The sequence below is a fragment of the Camelus bactrianus genome, chromosome 13, assembly GCF_048773025.1.
Source record: "Camelus bactrianus isolate YW-2024 breed Bactrian camel chromosome 13, ASM4877302v1, whole genome shotgun sequence".
NCBI classification, from domain to species: domain Eukaryota; kingdom Metazoa; phylum Chordata; class Mammalia; order Artiodactyla; family Camelidae; genus Camelus; species Camelus bactrianus.
The window spans coordinates 11,522,131-11,537,531 of NC_133551.1; positions in this window are offsets into that span (position 1 = coordinate 11,522,131).

Here is a 15,401-nt window from a genome sequence, read left to right on the forward strand (position 1 = left end):
AATCAAGTAAATTAAAATTTGGTAAGTTTTTATTAAACTGTATTGAGTGCAAAACAATCTGTCTTATATAGGACAGAATCTTACATTACAAACTGAACTTGGACTTTGAACAGAACACTGGAACAGAAATTGGCTTAGCTATTTTTGTAAGTATTATATAATACATTCCATAAGAGAAATAATCACACCCTAATATGTAATTATGTCATCTGAAGTTAATGTGTAGTTAATAGAGATGACAGGAACCAGAGACATGGAGGCCCTATTCAAAACCTAAAGACAGCAAACATTTGATGGAAAAACAACATACAACATAGAATACTATAACTATCATTAGATGGTGTATTAATTACTTGGCATAAAAAGGCTCTGTCTTGTGATCCTTGCTCCAGCCAGATTGTAAGGATGCTTTTCTGGAAGGTACTGGACAAGCTCCTACCTTAAGATCTTTGAACATGCAGTTCTCTGCCTAAACATATCTCAATCCCTCATTTCCTTTATGTCTTTGATGAAAATAAAGCTCTGAAGGTCCTTCTCTGCTCATTTTATTTAAAATGTAATCTCCTTCCCCAGCTGAGGCAATCCTTACTCCCTTTCCTGCTTCAACACCTTCACCTCTTTTAAATCTTTTTAAAAATTGATAGCATTTATCACTACTTAATAAATCACATGTTTTTATTATTTATTTTGTTTATTGCCTATTTCCTTCCATTAGAATGTAATTTTAAAGAAATTTTTAATTACTTTTTATTTCCACTTTTGTAAAGCAGTACTTAAAACAATCCCTAGCATATAATAGATATTAGTAAACATGTTGCAGGAGTAAATTAAGTACCTCTGAAATTTTACAAAACAAGAAAATTGATAGAAACACAATCTCTAAGCAGCAGTACTAGATGGCTATCATTCAAACAGGGAAGAGAAATATACTTTCCACTTTATATATTCTTTTTATAACTTTTGAATGAACACATTAATTGTATGCATTCACATTTAAATATAAATATTTTAGATAGAAAGGATGTCTCTTAGAGACTGTAAATATTGAATATGATGGAGAGAAGTGAGTTTGCTGACCACAGATTACACAAACCACAAGCTCCCATCTGCTTCTTTAGATGACCACTAGATTTTTCTGAATGTTTATTATAAAATAAATTTATTTCATTTATTTTTATGATTTCTATCTTTTGTAAGTGGCTGTTACTCAAACAGTAAGCATAAATGAAACTGTTTACTCTTTTAGGTCATTAAAAAAAAATCACTTACTGTGCAATTTCATCTACATGGTTTTGCAGATTTTTTTGATGTAAACAAGTTCAGTTGTTACTCCCCAAGTGAGTTGGGAAAATGAGCTTCTGTTCACACCTAAATTTTTTAAACTAAAGTAAGTTCTCCCTCATACTAACAAAACATCTCTTTCAATTAGATCCAGGCCACCAGATACAAGAAATATCAAGTTCATGTCAAATGTATCAAAAGTATTGCAATGGCAACTCAAAGTCTTTTCCTAAATCCCTCTGAAGTGTCACTTCAATACAGTTGTTACTAGTCACATGCAGCTTTTAAATTAAAATAAATTAAAATATTCAAGTCTTGGTTGCACTAGCCACATTCCAAGTACTCAGCAGCCAAATGTAGATAATGACCACCATTGAGGACAGCACAGATAAAAAATATTTTAATATTTTCATCACTTACAGCACTGCAAGAATGGATTTGTCCTGTCCTACCTGAGGCTAAGACAAAAAAGACTGCATAAATCTAGAGATTATATGTACATCAAACACATATGGTAATGGCTTTTTCATGGTAAGAAGTATTCCTTTAAAATATCCCCTGACCATTCTTTGGTCAAATAGAGGACAACAGCATCCAGGAATGTGTTTGTTCATATTATACTTACTAGGTTTTCAATAAACGTATGTTGAAAAAGTAGCTAATTATTACTTCATGGCTGCTTATCATGTGCAAAACACTATTTGAGACCTTTGCAAGAATATTATTATATATATTATATCATTATACATAGTCTATTATATATATGTACATAAATAAATTCTACCAGAAATTAATATTATATAGCAGTCATTTCTGTTCTCTGTTTTTAAGCCATCACTTGAGAAAACTGTTGAATCAGAATTATATGGCTCAATATCATTGCATAATTATTTACAATGAAATAATTCTATATGTAGATTATAATTCAGGGCACACAAATGTTAGTAAACTAGAAGTTTTCTGGTCATACCAGATCCTTTGAATTCTTCATATGTAAGAGTCTTCTTAAAAGGCTCCAGTACTACTCCCTCTCAGATTTTTCACTCCTATTCCTCCTTTAGAGTTTAGATTAACTGTCATCCTCTCATAAAGCAAACACTTCCCCCTCTTGTAGGCTCAATGAGGCCCCATGTAACATTCTTTCATAGTACTGTTGACGCAGCCTCATATTTAAGTTTGTACTCAAATATTTAATTTCCTTACTTGATTAAAAGCTGATCCTTTCCACTAAAGAATGAGCTTTATCAAGGCTGGGACTATGGCTATTTTTATTCACCTGTATCGCTGACACTTGTACATGGTGTATGACCAGTTAATTTAAAAAATAAATTAATGCTACCCACACTTCTTCATGAGTCATCTCCTTCCAAACTTCTGGCTTACTGAAATTCACTTAAGTGTGATAATAGTTTAAGTGGGTGGGAGGGAAAAGAGACCACTTCTTTGGATCAATGCCTTAAATGCTTCTCTTCCTCACAGCAGATTTTGATTTCCTTCTGTTTAAAGATTAACACTACACTGTCAACATGGTATAGTGGAAAGTATAAAAACACAGGCATGAGGACACTTCTGTTCTCCCTTATGTTACTTACCCACTGCATGACCCCAGGAATTGAGCTTCTTTTTCCTAATCAGTGAAATAGGAATAGAACCACCAGTCTCAGTTTACTCAGATGTACCCAGTTTTGTGAGGGTCATATGATACAAATTGTGTAAAAACATTTTTTGAAATCCAAATTATTATGCAAAATGTGGGAAGGTACTTAAGCTTTTGAGTGGTGTGGTTCTTATGTTTTCCTCACTGCCAAATTTAATTTTTTCCACTTTAACTAGATTTCTTTTCTTCTACCTGCAAACACTGAAAGTGTTTCCCCCTCCTTTCCTGCTGTATTTGATTCTACATCTGTCTACCATCCCATTTTTGTTCTCCCTTTTACTGCTAATTCACCATATTTTTTCTTATCAGGTAACTTACCTGTAAAGCCCTGCAGTCTGGCCTCTTTCTCTATCACTTTACAAAACTGTTCTCAAATGGATGCTCCATGCCATAGCCTATGGCCGTTTCACCATGTTGGTTCCACCTAAACCCTAACTCATGCTTTCAGCAGTTTCTTCCAATTGCTACACACTCAAAAACAGTGGTTATATACAGTTAGTCTACATTCCTATTTAAAATCCACATAAAAATAACTGGACAGTTCTCTCCTGTATAAAATGAAATATATGTTTGTTTGACAACAAATTATCAAGTAAATAATCATTTCAGTTAAGATATCTTTTGAGTCACAAGAATGATGTAAGTAAATCGCTGGTTTTGTTTGCTAGCAAAAAGGTCACTATCATCACCACTAACAACAACAGAAACTGACCAAGTTGTAATTCTTAAAAATCAAGATAAAATCAGCATCAACTCATCCTTCCCAGAGCAAACTTCCTCTCCCATAGATGTGTTCAAATGTAAAGTGATGCATACTCAACTGATAAATGTGTACATGCAAAATATATAAATATTTTTCCCTTAGAAGTGGAATGTGTGCAAATGTGTGTACGTGAGGGGGTAACTGTACCTATATCTTTGTGGTCTTTAAGTAGGTCAGTCACTGGTGAAAAAAATACTTCCTGGCCTTCTACTCCACATCAGTCGCTATTCAAAATGTTTATATCTGCTACTGAACTAAAACATATGAAGTCACCTCAGTAGCACTTATGTGTTTGGATAGACAATAAATAAGTAAATATATAGAATTTAAACCCAAATATTTACATAAAAATTATCATAATTGCTATGAGCAGATGTAATGATAGAAAACATCATGGGATAGGGACTTAAGAGTCACATGAGTGGGAAACCAGTGATGAGGCTGTTTGAGTAGACCAGCTGCAAGGTGGGGATGGTATGGTGCAGAATGATGGCAGAAAAGATGGAGACTGACTGACCTATTTGTGATATAGTTCAGAAGTGAAAACAATGGATTTCCAGTAGGACTAAAATATGGGGTAGAGGAAAAATAAGAATTAAGGATGATTTGTGGTTTCTGATTTGAATTTCTGTGTGGCAGGGACCCCAAATATTAAGATGAACAGGCACTGGTATGGATTGGAGATTAGTAAAATTTCTCTTTTAAATATTTTAAGATGACTAAAATAATCAATTGAAAAATCTCACAGATTAGTTTAATACATGATTTTAGAGCAAGGGTTGGCAATCTTTTTTTATAAAGGGACAGCAAGTAGATAATTCTGGCTCTCTATTGCAACTGCTCAACACTGCTCTTGTAACAATAAAAGGAGCCATAGAAAATACCTAAACAAACGGACATGCCGGGATTCCAATAAAATTTTACCTTTGGACACTTGTTGACTTAAAGAAAAATGTACAACCTGAGAGGTATGAGTTTAAGTTTTATACAGGGATCTTATTAAGTAAGGACTATAGCTCAGGAAAAAGCTGCTTAGTAGCTCTGAGGAAACTGCTCTAAAGAGGTGGAGAGAAGCCAATTTATATATGATTTTTGGCTGAGAAATACTTACAGTCAAGCATACATTCTTGGTAAAAGATTACTGCTATTCACAAAGAACAGATATCTCAGGTTAATGACTTTAGCACTTTTCTATGTATGAGAAGATGCAAGAATGTGGGGTAATTAAAATTCTTTCTGAAATATACATCTATCTAAGGGACCTGCTTATTCAAAAGCACAGGTGCCTCACCCTGTTTTTCATCCTGAATTCCTCTCAGGTTGCACTGTGGGTGGGCAAATGGAGTGGCTGATGACTTAACCTTTGAATAACTAGGTGGTGAGCAACACTTTGCTTCTTTTTTGTTTACATATTGTAACTTGAATTTTATATAATTTTATGTCATGAAATATTATTCACATTTAGATTTTTTTCTAACCATTTAAACATATAAAAACCACCTCACATCTGGGCAAAAACAGACTTTGGGTTGTATTTGACCTATGGGCTATAGTTTTCCAACTCATCTTTTAGGCAGAGAATAGTTCCAGTCTGAAGAAAACAGATAGTAATTAAAATCATAAAAATAAATGAAACTGCATAAGAAGTGTAGGATAATATAAAAGATGATTCAGATATAAGGCCTGGGAAACTCTAAGAGTTAAAAATTATATAGGAGATAGTGTGAGGAATACTGAAAAGGAGCATGTTAAGCAGTAGAGAGAAACCAAAGAGAATATGGTACCATGATATTGAGAAAGAAAAAGGCAATGCTGATAGCCATCAGATGGAAGCTGGCCTGGCACAGAGCTAGGCCATGGTGTTTTCCAGTTGAACATGAACAACTTCACTGGCTTGAGATGAGGTCACTGTAACCATGATGCCATGAAATGAAAACAAGAGGACTCTTTGCAGACAAATACAAGAACACTATGAAAACTACAAGTATTACCAAACTTCCCAACTCCCAACTAATAAGAGTAACAGCTGCTCCTTCACAATTATAGCTTTAGTCTCATCCTGTTCTTTCTACCTATAAAGTAAGATGTACAGCTATAGAATCTAGTTGCTTCCTCAAAGCACTCAGTCTAGAACAGATTCTGTTCCTTGAACCTTCCTCCAAATCACATAATACAAGCCCAAAACCTATAACAAGAGCTTCTTGGCACACTCTAATTAAGATGCCTCACAGTTTCCTACAGAATATAGTCTCCCTCCTGCACCAGGTATCCAAAAGTCCAATTTGTTCAACTACAAGTGGTCTTTGACTGGTGGACCTCAACAAAGAGAATGTCTCAAAAAAGGACTTCTACCTGTATCAAATGCTGATAGAAGTGAAATAAGATGGGGACTGAAAAGTGATTAGTGGATTTGTTTACATCAAAATAGCTGGTGTGTTTAACAACAACAAAAACAGTCCATTTGAGTGGTTGAAGCAAATGTCAGACTGTAAAGGGATCTTGTATAAACACTGCATACAAAAATGAAAACAGCACTCACAGACAAGTCTAAAAGTATGTGAATTTGATGTGAAGAGCAAAAATGGATTCATTTCACCAGTGACTATTCTTATCTGTTCTAATTGTAGTCTGTTACTTAATTTCTATTCCTAAAATTCTTTATAGGTGTTGCTTAGCATGCACTGAATTAAAGATCTGAAGTGAAATCTCTTTTGATGATGAGATTTCAAGTATTTCTATCCTAAGAATGGCACAAAGTAACTAGAATGATTTTAAGTGGGATATATTTCAGCAATTATACATTTCATGGGGAAATATTTCTGCAATATCAAAAGATTTTCATGGGGAAAAAATAAATGTAGTTAATTATTTTTCAATTAGTCTAAAATATTTTCATGGGAAAAACAATACATGGGTAAAATAATTCATTTATCTGGAAGTCCCAGATAACAATCACAACGGTGTAATATATATTATTCACATAATCAAAATATCAACATAGTTGTTTTTCATATAAAAAGTAAATTCTAGTCTTAGGAATCTGAATTTATTAAAAATAATTTTACTTCTTTTGGCTTTTCTTTGATGTTCAATATTAGAGAATACTATTCTGCCATGCAGTCTTTTCCAGTAACCAGGGTAGAATATCGTAGCTTATTAAAAAAAAAAAAAAAGGAGTAAATGGTTTTAAGATTCAAACTGAGCTCTCACTTTCTTTAGTATATATTTACAATTCTTTCTGTTATAATTCAGCCTATTTCTTTTTTGTCTAACATAGTTAAAATATCATTGCTAGTCATCACACCTATGGCTACAGTCTTAGGCAGGAAAGCTTCTGCTGTGTTTCACATCTTCAAAGCAGGGCCTCAGTCTCTTTTTAGATGCATATTAATTAGATAGGATCAACTGAAGTACTTTAAAGAGCTCTAAGAATTTTTATCCTCAATTTTAGATTTCCTCACCACCTCTTCCATGCTTCTTCTAATCCAAGGAATAAAACTTATGACCTATTCCACCATAATAAGAAGCATAGGATTGACGCACTCCACAGAAGAGACTTCTAGAATGCAGAAGCTCCTCCTCTGTTGGTGAGCCCTCCTCACAAGGCAGCTGCTCTGGAACAGGTGAGACCTGGAAATGCTTCTCAACCACACCTAACGGTGGTGGCAATCCTTCTGTTCTACAAAATGAAGGAAATCTATTCCTTAGCATATTGGTAGACTCTACATTTATTTCCTCTTTTTCTGTTTCTTTTTTTTTTTTTTTTTTGGTTGTTACTGTTTCTTATTCTTTCTCATATTTTCCAGTATTCTCCTTTAAGTTTCATATCCAGACTATACCATGTCCAGTTAAGTCAGAATCTCTAGGGGGTGAAATGTAAACATCAGCACTTAAGAATCCTTTTTGGAAGTTCCCTAAGTTATTCAAATATCCAGCCAAGACTGGGAACCTCTGGTTAAGGTCATTGTTGATTACTGTAATCCCTTTAAATACTATTTACTGTACTATTTATTTACTGTACTATTTATTTATAGTACTAAATACTATACCCTACTCCTATGTACAATTTACAAAGTGTATCTTCACAACATCCCTGGAAGACAATGTTTTATTACATACATTTTATTGGCAAAGAAATGAAACTCCAAAGTTAAGTACTTGCAAAGACCATCAAGAGTAGCTGGACAGAGCAAGGATGCAATCCAGTTCTCTCTCCACTTACCCAGCTGCTTTATGGAAGGAATATAAAACTTTTTGTACGTTCTCTTATATTTTTGCTTTGCTTTTGTTTTAGTAAGATATAACTGACATAGAACATATTAGTTTCAGGTGAACAACCAAATGATTTCATAGTTATATACACTGCAAAATGATCACAGTAAGTCTAGTTACCATCTGTCACCATACAAAGTTACAAAATTTTTCCTGTGATGAGAAATTTCAAGATTTATTCTCTTAGCAACTTTTAAATACGCAACAAAATTTTATCGACATAAGTGGTCATGCTGTATATTACAATCCCAGGACTTATTCATTTTGTAACTAGAAGTTTGTAACTCTTAACTCCCATCTCCAAATCCATCTGCCTCTCAACACCCTTGCCCTCTGGCAACTACCAATCTAGCCTCTGTATCTGTTAGTTTGGTTTTGTTTGTTCATGTTTTGTTTTATAGATTACACATTTAAGTAAAATCAAGTCTTTCTCTATCTGAATTATTTAACTTGGCATAATGCCCTGAAGATCTATCCATGCTGTCACAAATGGCAAGGTTTTATTCTTCTTTATGACCTAGTAGTATCCCATCATAAATATAGCTTGGCTACTGTAAATAATGCTGCAGTCAACATAAGGGCACATATACTTTTCTGAGTTAATGTTTTCCTATTTTTCAGATAAATGCCCAGTAGTGGAATTGCTGGATCATTTGGTAGTTCTACTTTTAATTTTTTAAAGAATTTCCATACTGCATTCCACAGTCACTGTAACAATTTACATTCCCACCAACAATGCACGTGTTTCCTTTTTTTCCATGTTTTCTCCAACACTTGTTATTCCTTGTCATTTTGATAATAACCATTCTGCCAGGTGTGAAATTACATCTCATTGTGGTTTTGATTTGCATTTCCCTAATGATTAATGATGATATCTTTTCATGTTCTTGTTAGCCATCTGTATTGTCTTCTCTGGAAAAATGTCTATTCAGATCCTCTGCCAATTTTTAAATTGGATTGTTTGTTCTTTTTGTTATCATGCTGTATGCATTCTTTATATATTTTTGATATTAACTTCTTATCAATTATATGACATGCAAATATCTTCTCCCATTCAGTAGATTGCCTTTTCATTTTGTTGATGACTTCCCTTGCTGTGCAGAAGCTTTTTAATTTGATGTGATCTCAATTGCTTATTTCTGCCTCTGTTGCCCTACCTTTGGAATCAGAATCAAAAAGTAAGTCACCAAAAGCAATGCCAATGAGTTTACCCGCTATGTTTTCTTCTAGGAGTTGTATAGTTTCTGGTCTTACATTCAAGTCTTTAATCTATTTTGAGTAAATTTTTGTTCATGGTGAAAGAGAAGTCTGATTTCTTTCTGTTCCATGTGGCTGTCCAGTTTTCCCAAAACCATGTATTGAAGAGACTGTCATTTTTCCATTGTATATTCTTGCCTTGTTTGCACCCTTTAATTAATCATATATATGTGGCTTTCTTTGGGGGCTCTCTATTCTCTCTATTCTATTCCATTGATCTATGTGTCTCTTTTTATGCCACTACCATACTGTGTAGACTATGACATCTTTGAAATATAGTGTGAAATCAGGGACTGTGATATCCCCAGCTTTGCTCTTTTTTCTCAAGATGACTTTGACTATTCCAGATCTTTAGTGGTTCCATAAAAATTTTAGGACTTATCTGTGAAAAATGACATTGGAATTTTTACAGGGATTACACTGAATCTGTAGATTGCTTTGGGTAAAATGGACTTTTTAACAATATTGATCACTCCAATTCATGAGCACAATATCTTTCCATTTACTTGTGCCATCTTCAATTTATTTAACCAATATCTTACAGTTTTCAGTGCACAGGACTTCACCTCCTTGGTTAAATTTATTCATAGGTATTATTCTTTTTGACGTAATTGTGAATAGGGTTGTTTTCTTAATTCTTTTTTCCAATAGTTTGTTGTTGTTATATAAAAACACAACAGATAGTTGTATATTGATTTTGTATTCTGCAACTTTACTGAATTTGTTTATTAGCTTTGACAGTTTTTGTGGTGAAGTTTTTAGGGTTTCTATATATAAAATCATGCTGTCTGCAAATAGTTATGGTTTTACTTTGTCATTTCCAAATTGGCTGCCTTTTCTTTTTATTGCCTAGCTGTTCTGGACAGCATTCCCAATATTACATTGAGTAACAGTGGCAAGAGCAGGAATCCTTGTCTTGTTCCTGATCTTAGAGGGAAAGCTTTCAACTTTCCACTGTTGAGTATGATGTTAGCTATGGGCTTGTCACATATGATTTTTATTATGTTGATATAAGTTCTGTCTATAACCACTTTATTGAGAGCTTTTTAAAATCATGAATAGGTGCTGAATTTTCTCAAATGCTTTTTCTGCATCTATTCAGGTGATAGTATGACTTAACCTTCATTTGTTATTTTGTTTTGTTTTGTTTTATTTTTAACATTTTTATTGAGTTATAATCATTTTACAATGTTGTGTCAAATTCCAGTGTAGGGCACAATTTTTCAGTTATACATGGACATATATATATTCATTGTCACATTTTTTTTCTCTGTGAGCTACCATAAGATCTTGTATATATTTCCCTGTGCTATACAGTGTAATCTTGTTTATCTATTCTACATTTTGAAATCCCAGTCTATCCCTTCCCACCCCCTTAACCTTCACTTGTTAATGTGGTGTTTCACACTGAATTATTTGCAAATGCTGAACCATCCTTGTGTCCCTGAGTACATCCCACTTGATCATGGTGTATGATCCATTTAATGTACTGTTGAATTTGGTTTGTTAATATTCTGTTGAGGATTTCTGCACTTATGTTTATTAGAGATATGGGCCTATAATTGTTTTGTGTGAGGTGTAAATGTCTCATTTTGGTATCAGGGAAATGCTGGTCTTTTAAAATTAATTTGGAAGCATTCTTTTCTATTCAGTTTTCTGGAAGATTCTGAGAAGGATAACACTAAATCATCCTTGAATCTTTTGCAGGATTTACCAGTAAAGCTGTCTGGTTCCAGATTTTTTTTATTGTTAGGAAGTTTCTGACTAATTTAATCTACTTACTAGTAAGTTGGTCTACTCAAAGTTCCTATATCTTCATGGTTCAGTTTTGAAAGATTGCGTTTTCTAGAAATTTATCTATTTCTCAAAGATTGTCTAATTTATTGGTGTATAATTGTTCACAGTAGTATCTTACAATCTTTTGTATTTCTTTGATATCAGTTGTAAATTCTCCTCTTTCAATTCTGATATTTACTAATTTGAAGCAATTCTAGCTAAAGATTTGCCAATCTTGTTTATCTTTTCAAAGACCAGTTCTTAGTTTCATCGGTCTTTTCTATTGTCTTATTGGTCTCTGTTTTATTTAATTCCACTCTGATCTTTTTAATTTCCTCTTTCTACTAACTTTGGGCTTTGTTCCCCCCCCCCCAGGCTTTAGGGGTGAAGTTAGATTCTTTCTTTGAGATTTTCCTTGTTTTTTGATGTATGCATCCATCACTGTTAACTTTCCCCTTAGAACTGCTTTTGCTGCATCTCATATATTTTGTTATGTTGTATGTCCATTTTCACTTTTCTGAAGGTATTTTTTTTATTTCTCTATTGATTTCTTTGTTCATCCATTGGCTGTTTAGTAGCTTGTTGCATAATCTCCACATATCTGTGAGTTTTTCTGTTTTCTTCTTGTAGTTGATTTCTAGTTTCATACTACTGTAGTCACTAAACATGTTTGATATAATTTGAATCTTCTTAAAATTACTGAGACTTGTTTTGTGACCTAACATCTGATCTGTCTTAAGAGTTCCATGTCCCCTTATCTTTAAGGTTCAGGTTTTCTTATATTTCCATGTCTTGTTCACCTTACATCCCCACACTCCAACAAAGCCTTCCATTCATTTACTCTTCAGAATGCAACTCCACATCACCAAGTTCAAAAACTTCCTTTTACTTCTTAGAGTAAAGCACATTTGCATAAAAACTTGTACTTAATTTATACTTATCATTTTAAGCTATGATCTGACTGACTTCTCTGTCTACCTCAGCTTCCTGTGTGCTTTTTCAGGCTGTACATGGGTAACAGTTGTCTCTGAATCTCCAAGGACTAACAATCAATAAATATTTGTCAAATATACATCAGTTTGGCAAAACCACTGTCTCATATTTAAAGGTAGGGACATTCTAATATCTATGATTTCTTAAGAATTATTCTGCTATGAATCCAAGTATTTTTCAATTATCTATATGAGAGTTAAAAAAATGTGAGTATGTATTTGTATATATACATATAAACAATTGCAAGTGTGTGTAGTTATTTATTGTTTAGTATTTCTTAATGTCCAAAAACATGTTTGAATCACTAGATTTTGTTAGATTTTTAAGTGTGAAAACATAGTCTTGACTCTATGAGTTAGATTCCTGCTATCAAGGACTGCAGAACTGGGCCACTGAGAGAGATTTGCAAACTATTTTGAAGTAGGCAGCAAATTCAGGGTCCCTCCAATCTAATAACAGTCATTCTACCAGTGTAGGTATCTACTCACCACACTTGGTAATTCTATAGAGATTTGTTTATGATTATGTCACTAAGTACATTTCCCTAAAGATTTGTTCCTAATGCATCAGGCAATTGCATGCAAACAGGCTCCATGAATGTTTAGCTAATGTACATCAACTTATAAACATTCCTTCTTCTGCCCACTTTTGTCTCAGCCTTTTGTGAGGCTGATATTAGCAACCTCCTTCAAATACTGTCAGATTGCATGATGACCCTGTTATGAACAAATAAGTTTGCATACTGAGACCCACACATCTATTTTCCCCTCTAGTTTATCTAATGGGATAAACAAAGTAGATGATTTTGTACCTTCTGACCATCTAATGGGTTATCAGATTAATGTTACTTCTGAAACACGTAAAGCAAACCAGGATAGAAAGTAGATAAGGAAAAAGATGGTTCCCAGAGGATATGAGGGCACAGATCAGAAAGAGGAGGGTCAGCTAAGAACTCTTTAATCCTTAAAATGGTGCCAAGCCTAAGGGAGGGTATTGCCCTTTTAATGATGATAACAAGGGCTAATATTTTAACACTCTGTTTTTTAAACAGTTGTCTAGGGGACTGCTGCCATCACATGCATAGACACTCTTGTCAAATGAATTAATTTTTACATGTATGTATCCAAGCATTGAACAGATACATACTTATTTTTGAGCCAAGGAAACTAAATCAAAATACAATATTTCATAGTAGAATTCTTAGACAACTTCAATTCTCAAATATGATTTATTACCAAGAATATCTGGAGCAATTCTTGATGATACAATTATTTCAAAAAAAAATTCCCAAATATTTGCTCTTTTTTGCCTTCTTTCTATGAAAACAGGAAGAGGGCATGTAAAATTCTCTGCAGCTCAAGACTCTGGGGCTACACAACTACAGGGAGAGAAAAAGGGAATCAGAGTGCAGGAAAGAAAGATACAGTCAAGGTAAGGATGCATCAAAAAAAAAAGCAAAGTTCTGGGGCGTAATCACCAAGGGAAAAGCTTAAGGCCAGTTTCATGAATCCATAACATGTGTGGTGCACAGGTTCCCATGCTTAGAAGGGCTCTACACTTGGCTTAATTTTCTACTGCCACCTTTGTGAAATTATTAATAATTTCTAATAAGGGGTCTATATTAGATTTTGCACTGGGCCCCATTCCCAGAATAGGCTGACAAAAAATGCATTTCCTTTGGAAAAGGAACAGACAAGTTGGAGAAGGGGATTCTGAAGACCACCCTAGTAAGAGGTCTGGAAGCAACAGCAGGAAGCTTTCAGGAAAAGGGAGGAGGCTGTTTAGACACTAGGAAACAAAAGCAATGAGGGAGGATTGACTTGTAGGACTTCCTGAAAACAACTATTATAAAAATTATAATTAGATAAGTACTAGGGTTATGAATGGGTGATCAGATACTTACTGATTTTCCTCGAAAAGAAAAAAGTAAGAGAGTCATATAAAATACATCATTTCAAAAATATGACAGATCTAATACTTTGCAGAAGCTACAAAGTAATATTAATTATTAGAAACACCATCAATATCAGCAAGTAATGTTTTGTCAAATATAAAATATATATATAGTTACTTCATCAGTTTTTGACATTTAAAATCCTGAGTAAAGCTCCAAAAAGGTAACGTCTAATTCAAAATTTTAATGGAGTCATGAGGCAGAGCCTTTAGTTTTGTTTTGACTTTACATAAACAAAACATAACTGTAAAATTTCACTCAATTCTTTGCACACAGAATTCCTATATACACTCTACATTTAATTTGCTTTTTGTTCCTACTAAGCTCTCATGAAATCCTATAAAGCATCATCTCATAAAACAGCAGCAGTTGCAGTATGTATCATGTCCATAAAAGTATTTCTATATAAATTTTAAGATCATCTACTTTGAGTACTACTCCTATTAACTTGGATTTATGGAGAACAAAAAGTAGATTAATACAAAGCAAAATTATGTATATGAATAACCTTTTTTCTTTAAATGACTGATTGCTTTAGTTTAAAAGAACCCTTTGCAACCTCAACAATTTTAAGATAGAAATTATCTCAAGCATCTTTACTGACTACAATGCCATGAAATTAGAAATCAACAACAGAGAAACAAAGGAGAGAAAATGAAAGCATGGAGATTAAACAATATGCTATTAAAAAAACAATGGGTCAATGAACAAATCAAAGTTGAAATTAAAAAATACCCTGAGACAAATGAAAATGAAAGCATAACCACATGAAATTTATGGGACACAACAAAGTTAGTGCTAAGAAGGAAGTTTATAGTGATACAGGCCTTCCTCAAAAAAGAATAATAATCCCAAATAAACAATCTAACCCACCAGATGAAAGAACTAGAAAAAGAACAAAAAAACCCAAAAGACAGCAGAAGGAAGGAAATTATAAAGATCAGGGAGGAAATAAATAATACAGAGATTTTTAAAAACCACAGAAAAAAAAATCAATCAAACCAAAAGCTGGTTTTTGAAAAAGTAAATAAAATCAACAAACCTCTGGCCAAACTCACAAAGAAGAAAAAAGAGAGAGCACAAAAACCAAAATAAGAAAGGAAAATGGAGAAATTTCAACAAATAAAATAGAAATACAGAATATCATATGAGAATATTATGAAAAAACTGTATGGAACCAAACTAGATAACCTAGAGGAGATGGACAAGTTTCTGGAAACATACTGTCCACCAAGACTGAATCAAGAAGAAACTGACCACTTGAACAAACCGATCAATAGAATTGAAATAGAAATAGCAATAAAAAACCTCCCTACAAATAAAAATCCAGGACCAGACAGCTTCACTGGGGAATTCTACCAAACATACAAAGAACTCATACCAGTCCTTCTCAAACTCTTCCAGAAGATTGAAAAGAAGGGAATACTTCCAAACTCATTCTATGAAGC